This window comes from Microplitis demolitor, chromosome 4, assembly GCF_026212275.2.
Source record: "Microplitis demolitor isolate Queensland-Clemson2020A chromosome 4, iyMicDemo2.1a, whole genome shotgun sequence".
NCBI lineage: Eukaryota > Metazoa > Arthropoda > Insecta > Hymenoptera > Braconidae > Microplitis > Microplitis demolitor.
In genome coordinates this window covers 14,591,252-14,602,207 of record NC_068548.1, presented here as the reverse complement: position 1 = coordinate 14,602,207, position 10,956 = coordinate 14,591,252, and the positions used below count along the sequence as shown (strand labels likewise).

The 10,956-nt window shown below is 32.1% G+C and overlaps 1 long non-coding RNA gene across 1 annotated transcript; it reads right to left on the bottom strand.

The window, feature by feature from the left end:
• Positions 1 to 861: 861 nt before the first annotated feature.
• LOC128667589 (uncharacterized) lies at positions 862 to 3,290 on the bottom strand. The gene is made up of 2 exons (XR_008403529.1): positions 3,017 to 3,290; positions 862 to 1,054 (listed from the first exon to the last, which is right to left on the bottom strand). It is a non-coding gene; the product is annotated as an uncharacterized LOC128667589 (long non-coding RNA).
• Positions 3,291 to 10,956: the final 7,666 nt, after the last annotated feature.

Genomic DNA, 10,956 nt, shown 5'->3' with positions numbered 1-10,956 from the left:
CATAAAAAATTTCAATGTCAACTTTGGAGCTCTTTTTGACGTCAAATTCCACATAAATTTGACGTAAGTTTAAAACTGTTATTTGACGACTGTGAGACATCAAAATTTGAGACGCAACAAATGACGTCAACAAGACCTTAACTAGAGAGATATTTTCTACTTTTTGATTTTTGAATTTACTTTATTGAATAGTTGCTAGATGTCACGAGTTGCCTTTTCTTTAATATGTATCAAAGGGTACAATCGAATCTAAACAATTTAGGTCAATTTGAGCTACTTCTGCAGTCAAATTTTGCTACTCCATTTTCGATGTTTCGAGTACGTCAAATAGCGGCTTTAATCTGACATCAACTTTACGTGCAATTCGACTGTTGATTGAGCTCAATTGGCTATCAGGAGATCAGAAATTTCATGTCAACCACAAGTCGATGATAACTTATCGATAACTTCAGACTTTTTAACCGTTGATTACAAGTTGTTACGAACTTTCCCAGAAACTTGGTGACAATCTACTGTTCCAACCTGTAACCAACTTTTTGAGAAATTGGAAGGCAACTTTTCGTCAACTTGTGGAAGTGCCAATTTTCGCGTTCAGATTGACGACAAGTTACAGCAGTAGATTATCGATTTGCTTGCCGTCAGCCTGGCTATTAGGATACATTTTTCCTGATAGCCAGAGTTTCTGATCAGAAAGTTGGTGTACAGAAATTGCGATCAACTTGACGACAACTTTTAATTTTTGTAACTGTTGACGACAGGTTTTCCAGAAACTTGGCCACGATTTGTCGATAACGTTCTGAGGATTTTGTAGTTAATTTGCAAGTTGAGGAATAAATCAATCAGTGTATCTAAAGTCATAAATTGAATATTTTCGTTATATGTTTTTATTTTATCGACAATAACAGGAAATAAGTATACTCATTTTAAACATTTTTTTTTTTTTTGTTATACTAGAGTATTTTTGCACATGTGGTGATGATTAATAACATGCTTTCATATCCGGTAAAAATGAAGGTGCACAACGTCTGGAGCAGCACTGACGATCATCAAGACACTGAAAATAAAATAAAAAGAAAAGGTTTAGAAAATCCAAAAGTACTCGCCTAATAGTATGTTTTGAAAAGTTAAATTTAGAAAAAGTTTGATCATTCGGATTTTTTTACTTTTCCGCTAAAAAAATTATTAATTCGGGAAGTTATTGTTTTCACCCCGATTTGCGAAAATCGAAATTCCCTTAGATGTCGTCGTTTTGAGGTCCTAGGAAGCTATTTTGACTATTTTCAGAAGGATGCTCGAGTGACTGTATGTATGTGTATGTGTGTTTTTTTTTCAGTTTTTTTTTCGAATTTATCAGAAATGGATCGATTAATCAATTTTAAAATCTAATCGGCACAAGAATTCAATAAAACACGTCGATTGCCGCCTCAACCATCTCAATCGGTTTATTCGTTCGTAAGATATCGCAGGAGGACGAAATGTTAAAAAACGGTTTTTTTTGGAAAAAAATGGCATACAATTGTAATTTCGAACTCGAAGATTTTGAAAATCTATCCACAACAATGTTTTCGAAATCAAGAAGCTCGAAAACAGTGGGAGGTTTTAGGGCTGGCCTGCAGGGTCAACCGATAGACAAATTTTTTTTCTTGCAATAAAAAATTCCAGGTTTTACAAATTAATTGTTTCGGACGAAAACTTAATTTTTTGTAAAAAAGTGACTTTTAAACGGTTAGATTTATCAAAAAATTATGAGATCTTTTTTGTAGAGTATTCGATTCTCTGCAAAAATGCGCTATAAGGTACCCGCGGGTAATAAGGCCTAAATGACAGAAATGATATTTAAAATAACCGCCTTCGCTAAAGGCTACTCTAGAAGAAGGGTCTTGCATAGAGATGTTACGACAAATTTATAAAGTCCCGATACCACGTTCCCTGTCTTCTATATTTCATCATCCGTCATATGCTGTTGTAGCGCAGAAGAAATTATAAAAAACAATCTAGTCCTCTGATTCTTAAAAAGTATTGTTGCTAAATTTAAGTGATGATTCATCTCTAATAGCAATTTTATTAAGTATAGTTAAACTATTCCAGTTTGTTTAACCCGTGAGCTTTATTACCCTACGGTAGTAAAATAAGGCCTACTCGTATGGTTTTTGTAAAAGTATAATTTTTTGTTTATGGTAAAAATTACCATTACTTGATTACATTTCATGGCTAATGTATTGAAATAAAGATTAATGATACATTTCGATAATTAAATCCAATATTTTCGATTCTATTCATAATCTTCCTTGGCTAGGCCTTCCCAGACAGCATTCAAGTCGGAATGACTGCTTTACGACGTCTTTTTGAAAGACTCCTCAAGAAGTCAACATAAGACTTCTTAAAGGTGTCACTTTCAAGAACTCTTAATTAAGAGTTCTTGAAGACTCCATAAATAAGACGTCAGTTTACTGACATCTAAATGTATTTATTTTTAAACTTCTTCATGAAGTCAAAATTAGGAGTTCCTTAAAGACGTCATGGTAAATTCATATTGAAGTCTTATTTACGAAGTCAGAAAAAAGGACTCTTTGAAAACTCTTTTGAAAGACGTCTTACTGAGTTTGCTAGGTGGCTCATTCGACAACTTGAGAGCTTCTTAAAGACTTCTTTAAGATGTTGATGAAACGTCCAAATCATAAATAGGAACTCATTCAAAACTCATCAAGACGTCATTTTGCTATCTGGGAATTATTACCCGCCGGTACCTTAGTCGTTTTGATTTACTGATCCGTTAACGAATTATAAAATTTCGAAGTTAAAAAAAAAAATTTCCATGGTATTTAAATGACAAATGTTATTTAAGCGAACGCGTGTTTTGTAGTTGAGTTGGAGGGCCAAACTTGGTCTCAGATTTTTTTTTATGTTACATTCAACGTAATTTTTATATGGAACCGAAAATATATAATCTTATATAGTTGAATGTTGTCAATATTTAAATCTGGTTATATTTGTAATGCAGCAATTGAATACTTACTTCATAGCTTGGTTTGATACATTTACCATAAGCCTCAACCTCCATGAGTACAGCTAGAGTCACGAAGACTGCAAAAAATATTACTAAGACTTTCGATATCATTTTGAAGAAATACAGTTTACTTTTTTGTCTGATGAATTGTCCATGTAACGTTTTTGATATTTATAGAAAAATTCATTAGAGACACTATTGCGGTTCAATGCGTCTATCTTATCAAATTTAATGTACTTTCGACGAATCACACAACGACAGCACTTGCGGAACTTGTCATTAGTTTTAATCAAATAAAGACGGGTAGGAATTTTTATCTTGTTTTTCAAGACTAGTTGCCTTAAGGCTAGAGACGACATAAAATAAAGTAGATGGTTATCTAAATATAAAGTAGAATTCTCACGTACACCAGATATAACATTGTCTAACGTTACGTTCAAATATTTGTTAAAAACATAAATCAATTATTTTATTTTTTTTTTATTATTTTTTCTTTTATCAGTTTGATGAATAACTGATTTTTATAGAAAAATATCACGATGTACATGATTTCAATTAAGCTACATTGCATTAATTTATAATGAGATTTTAATTTTTTAACAAGAAATTTTTTTTTCGGATTCGATAGATGGAAAAACTTCATCCTACTTTCTTCCCTTGGTGTGTCTCTCCAAAAAACAGCTCGACAAAAAATTTTCAAGAGGTCGCTTACGAATTTTGAAAATATCAAAAATAATCGAAATTTGAATTTTTCATTTCAAATATTTTTCTTTCTCATGGCAGCAATAGTTTATATTTGTAAAATCATCCGACGAACGTAAATGGCCACAGCTTCAAGCTGACTGAAATAAGAAAGAATATATACGACAGAGTCAGGAGCTGTTGAGGTTATGGAGTCACCACTGTATCCGAGGCCGGACATCCAAGAAACATGGAGTTTTCGTGTAGAGCTGAGTCACGACGAAGAGGACAACTTTTGGCTTTCGTTAGGGGTTCAAACATCGGGCTCCCGAAACCAGAATACCAGATACTCGGTACAGTGCTACGCACTTGACTTCTTCGACAACCTGATGACAGTCACTTAGCAGTCTGCTCCTTTCAAGGCCCATAATTGTTAGTTACCGTAATTGTACATGTGACGATACTCCCCCATTAGATACTTAGATCCAGACTTAAGTTGAAAACGGCCCTTTTCAAGACCACCAAATTTTTTATGCGTAAAAAATAATTCAAGTTTCATCTCCCTTGACTTAAATCCTTGCTTTAATACTCTTTCATTATTAATATTTAATAATAAAGGGCTTAATGAAAAATATCATATTTTTATTATTTGTTACAACATAATTTATAATGTATATCAGGTTGCATATGTATATTAATTTTTACTGACACCATTATGCAAAAAGGTTAAAGTTGAGTCAAAACGACTTCAATAACCTGAATAACTTTTGAAAAAGTAAATTTAGCAAAAAATTTTAAGAAACCTTCTTTGTAGAGCATTAAATTTTGATTGAACATGGCTTTGCATGGACATGCATGCCTTTGCACGAATCATGCAAATTTAGGCATAATCATTCATGATTAAGCTTGGCCATGCATGATATTGCATGGAACATACATGATATTGCATGGAGCATGCATGACTATTCTTGCCTTGTCATGTACGGCCATACATGATTGAACATGTCTTTGCATGGTCATGCAAATCCATGTCTGGATCATGCACGATTATATCTGAATAATGTACGAATCATGCACGATCATGTATGATCAGGCCTGATGATTTTTTGCCGGGTATGGCTCAAAAGTGGTATTTCAACAAAGAAGAATTGAAGAATCCCCAACTCTCAAGGATGGTATCAGCGTGGAGAAGGAACTGAACCACAAACAACAAGCCGCTTACTTGACAAACGATTTGGGTACGCGACTTAAATTATCAGAAGTCTGTGTGCATACAGCTACGGTATACATGCACCGATTTTATACCCAACATTCATTGGCTAAATTTCATCAATTTGAAGTGGCAACGACGGCAATTTTTGTGGCGGGAAAGGTCGAAGAAGAGCTACAAAAATTGAAAGACTTCATCAATGCTCTTTACATCTGTCTGAAAAAAGACAAGGATTACCAACTGGACATCACCTCTGCTGAGTACCGGGAGAATGTTAAGACAATAATATTAAACGAGCACATTCTTCTGACCATATTGGGATTCAAGATGGGAGTAAATCATCTGCGTAAAAATATTATAGAATTCTACAGAGAAAGAAAGGCATGCAGAGGACTTTGCAAAATTTTTCTGCAGGTGGCAACCAACATTTTGCAGATAACGTCAATGTGCGTCAAATATAAAATGGCAGCTGTGGCCTCTTATTGTATATATCTGATCATTCAATCTTCTCAATGGAAGATTCCAGAAGTCATAGATGGGAGTCTTTAGATTTGGCTGCTGGATCGAAAGGTCACATTCGATCTGCTGATCAAAATGGACAGGAGGAAGTTCAAGGCAATTTCAAATAAAATTTCACCAAAAATCAAAAACCGGGTGGAGCGTTTGTTTAAAAATTCAACAATTCAAAAGCCGAAGTTAAGAACTTAAGTACTCGGCAGAAAATCAGCTATCACGAGTAACTTGATAGAATAATGAAGGAAAAATTTGCTGATTCCGAAGAATACAGCAGATCTTGGAATAAAAATTGGCGTTCTCGAAAACTACAGTCGTAAACTTCAATATCAAGATCGTATGGGTAGTATTTTTTGCTCTGCTACAAAATGTAAGTTGTCATAATTTTAATAAGTCAACTTACATAATCATTTTAATTAATAATAATAATAATTAATTAATTAACAATAATTTTTCTGAGGGAATAAAATTAGAAAATTTTGATAATAGTTGTGTGTCAGATAATTAGTAACAGTAAATCCTGAGCATGCTATTATTTTAAGACATTTTTCTTAAAAAAAAACTGGAATATGAAATTTAAAAAATTAAATAAAAATAGATCCCATCGTTGTCCCGTTATGAGCGTAGCTGGAAAAGTTGTGGAATAGGCCACAATTGCTGTGAAAAATTATGAGGAAAATCGATCAGTACGGGTTTTTTGTAAATCGACAATTTATACTTAAAAATTAAAATTTCAATAGAAGCGTGGTTCCAAAAAAAATTTTTTTGATATTTTTTGTCGAAAAGGTACCTAAAGACAAACATTTTTTGACTCTTTGAAAAGTTTGTTTAAACCACTTTTCGCAAAGTTACAGGCATTTGAAAGAAAAATCTCTTCCTTTTTCAAAATTCGATATTTCGAAAACGATTAGAGGAAAAAATTAGAAAAAAATCATAAAGGCCTCTTTCAACTTTTACTAAAAGTTAAAAAACTTACAAAAAAATCCGAAGTTCATAAGCTAAATGTTGTCTGATTTGGCGTGGAACGCCTCATAGATAACCCGAATTGGGAATCGAACCCAGATTATGTCGGTATCGCGCCGAGTGCTCTACCAGTTGAACTATCTGGCACTATACTATATTTCTTTTAATTTGATCTATTACTTATTGAGCCACACCGTCTATCGTACGGTAATACACCAATTTTATATACTGGAAACCTAAGCAGAGTTGATTATTTTTATTTTGCTCTACAATTGATTGAGGCAGTACGAAGTCTGCCGGGTCAGCTAGTATATATATATATATTGTAACGTATCTTTTTCTTAGATCACTCGATGAAACTTAACAAAATTACACCTAATTCTTATTCATTAAATTTACTCAATGACTCGAACTCAAAATTCACAAATCGGACTACTTTACACTTCGCCCACCGATCACTCCTCCCATTTCCTCCAGATCCTGACGGGCGCCAGCTGACTTTTATTTCCCCGGTATCGCCGGAACGGAGGTAGCGGCATGTCCTGGTGCGCTCAGTATGCTAGGTTGTGGAGAGAGGGTCGCGGTTCTTTTTACGCGGAAGAAGCCGATTAATTAAAATTAAATTAAACAAAATAAAGAAAAGAAAACTGCATAAAATATCGTAAAGAGGATGCGAGAGTGACGCGAAGGGCCCAAGCGGCCCGCGTTCGAGTACTCTCAGTCCATCAGACAAATAAATACCTGGGCATGATATCGGGAACCTCTCGTGAACGACGAATCACAAAACTTAACACAATTCTATATAAATAATAAAACGGCTCCAAAATTCAACAAACAGAGCCACAAGCTCCAAACGACATCAGCCAAGGGTGTGGTCAAGGCCTACCTTTGAGGCTCTTCGACTCACCACCACTCGCTCCAAGACTCCAAACTCGACTACTGGGTCTGCTCGTACCCGAGCGACTCCAAAATCCAACTCCCTGACACCATTGTCAGTTCTCAACTACTCTTCTCTCGTTTCCTACTCCATTCACTTCTACACTCTACTATTTCCAGTCACTCTCACATTCTCGCTTCTCCATTCATTCTTCCCCACTACATACAAGCCGTGGACTCGTGGGTCTTCCCGCAGTGTCACTCCCCGTGATATCCGGAGTTAGCGAATCTTTGGCTTCCTCGAGCATCGCAAACGAGGCCTGCCATTCCCAAATAAATGTAAACGTACCCCAGCTAACTCCGAGGGCTAAGCCTAGGTATATACAAGTATTCAAAGCCGTGTGGTGTAGTATATTTAACTTCGTTTACATTGGTATAGTCTGTGATTATTCAAAATAAATGATCTACTATAAGTTATATAACAACAACAACAACAACACTGATAGAAGGATTTGTTTAGGAGTAATAAATTGATTTATTAAATTTTTCTCAACTGACTTTTTTGGATTTAACAAATATTTAGTAATTATTAACAATATTTATTATAATGAAATAAGTAACTTCTTTATTATTAAGAAATATTTTTAATGCTAACAAAGCCTTATTAACATAAAAGAAATATTTGTTAGCACCAAACAAGGCTTGTTAACATTTAATAAATATTTCTTAGACGAATTTGTCGGTAGAGGGCTACACACGAGCCTGTAGTGGTGTACAAGTATTAAAAAAGCTATATGTGTGTGTCGTTGCGACGTCATATTGTTTACTCCGTTCTAGCTTGCATTGTTGGTTAAACGTAACCTACAACTGAAGCTCTCATATACTTAAATAATATTTATATCAGAAGTGTTTTGTAAATTGTCATCCATATTATAACTATGAAAATATGGAAGCCTTGTTAATTTTATTCAGTTCAATTTTAATCAAATATAAAACCATTAAAAACACATGTACTATCAAACGGATTTTATGTTATTTCTCAGCGTAGTTTAATATAAGAAATTTTAATTTGTTTATTCTAGTTATAGTGTTAATTACTATGAAATTGTATTTTGAAATTAAAAGAACAGAAAATTTTATACGATGGTTGTTTTAGTTATTTTTGTTTATAAATACAAATATTAATGAATGTGTGTAGCTGCATGCAAAAACATATATAGATATATATTCTTGAACTGTGTGATTTTATGAATTAAATTTTAATAAATAAGTTAATAGATAATTTCTTAAATATAAAAAAAAAATTTGTTCAAATAATAAAAAATATATTAAATATAAAATATTCATTTATTAATTATTAAAAAGTGATTCATTAAATGTTAAAAAGTGATTTATTAAATACTAATAAATCATTTTTTAAATGGAAAGAAATCGTTTATTAAATATTAACAAATCGTTTATTAGATGCTAAGAAATATTTATTAAATACAAAAAAATGATGTTTAAGAAATGATTTGTTAAATATTAATAAATATTTCTTAAATAAAGCTCCGTTAAGAAATAATTTGTTAAATATTAACAAATCTTTTTTAATACTAAGAAATCCTTCTATCAGTGAACAACAACAATAAAAATAAAAATAATAATAATAATAAGTTAAGACATCTGTTTCTGGCGATCCCCCATTCATCGAGTGAGTAGAAGCTTTCTGGTCCGAGTTGGTTATGTTGTAAATAAGTTTGATAATTTAAACTAGTTAACAGATAAGAACCTATTTTAAAAGTTTATTTTTTTCACAGCCTTGTACCCTGCCTAGACTTACTGACCCCGTTTTTTCCTGTTGCGTAAGATAAATTTTGCGTCTTAAAAAAAATGTATCACAAAAAACAGTATTTATCATGGGAAATGTCAAAGGACACAATTATCATAATATAATAAAAGTCAGCAATCCGCGGATCAGTCACATAGAAGCTTGTAAAACTTAAGAAAACAACAGTCGGTAATAAATAGTAATTGCTTGTATAGTTTTACTAATAACTTTTATACAATTTAATTTACAAATAATCAAGTAAAATATTTTTATAGAATATTCAATAATCTCTGAATTAATCACAGTACTTTTATCCTATAGATATATCTTGATACTTTAGCTGCAATATTTAAATTAAATAATTATTTTATTTTTCCATTTTAAGATACTAAACCAGAAAAATGTCGAAAATAATTTTATTATTATCAATTTTCGTATTGGTTGTTATCTATCCTGGTGTATATGCATCATGTCCTGGCGGTTGGGTAAGTCATTATCATAATATAGTGAAAAAAAAATATTATAAGTAGACATGAATAATTTTAACAAACTTTAAATTCAATCAATAAAAGTTTAAACTGATAAAACTTTAAGTTTTGACATTTCAACCTTCAAATTCAACACTCATATAAAAACAGTTGATATTAATATCGAGCAAGCCTGCGAAATTTAAATATTTAACACTCTTCACTTTAGAGTCCTATAAGCTTATAAATTCTATATTTAACGAGTCGCAGTTGAAAAAAGAAATTTAATTGTTTTTACTTCTCGATTCAGTAGAGCAATTTCCTCTGAAAAATGGAAAGGGATAAAATATAATTTTTTTTTAGTGCCATCCGTCAGAAGGATATGGATGTTGTGACGGAAACGTATGCAGTAGATATTTGTTGCAAGGTACATGTGTAACCCCACAGGAATACGATCGGATACACAGTAGAGGAAAATAATTGTAACAATACGGTGAAAATTTATAAATGTATTGTGTCATTCAATAAAAATCTATGATTTACGAAAAAAATTTTAAATATTTGTTTTCATTCTAAAGTGATGTTTCTAATATTATTTAAATGACCTATATGAAGTTGTTGTTAATGAAAGAATCGCTGGCACTCGTCCGTGTGCACTCGGGTGTTTAAAAAGAAAAAAAAATTTTTTTTTTATGGTGTTCAAAAATTGAAGGTATAATTAAAAACAAAAATTTTGGTACCAATCTGGGCTCTTAATAATGATATTAAGGTTTGCCTCAATATATTTTTCTATTTTCTATTTAAGGAGGTTCATCGGTAGCAGTAGTTCGCAACTTTTAGAAAGATTTCTCTCGTGTAAAACATTCTAACACAATAAGAAGTGTTTGAGATACAGTACACTTTTGCGCATCCTCTTATATGCGCAGAAGTATAGGAATGATCCCATTGCGTCTTTTCTCAGACTTGGCTACGTTGCATTCTAACTTAGAACATTTTTCCCCTTGAGCATGTGTTTTAGAAAGTGTTTTGAATAATTTCGAGGTATAGCAATAAAAAAATATAGTATAAACAACGTCTTAGACTATTTAGAAAATGAAATCTTGCCAAAAAATCTAATTAATAAACCAAAGAAATTTAATTCTGAAAAAAATTACTTGTTATCAATTGAATTAATGATTTTCACCTTTTAAAAAAATGTTGTAAGAAAAGTATGATTGTTATTTAATAAAATGCTCACTCTAATTACTGTCAACATAGGGAATGCATGTTAAATGTGCGATTTTTAATTGTTAATATTTCGAAATTTAGTACCGCAAGGACTATTTTAAAAAATTCCTACGTATACAGGACACTTTAAAGTATTTGTATTTAAAAATTGACAAATATCGTAAGAAAAGTGATTATCCGATAAACCTCAAATAGCACGGGA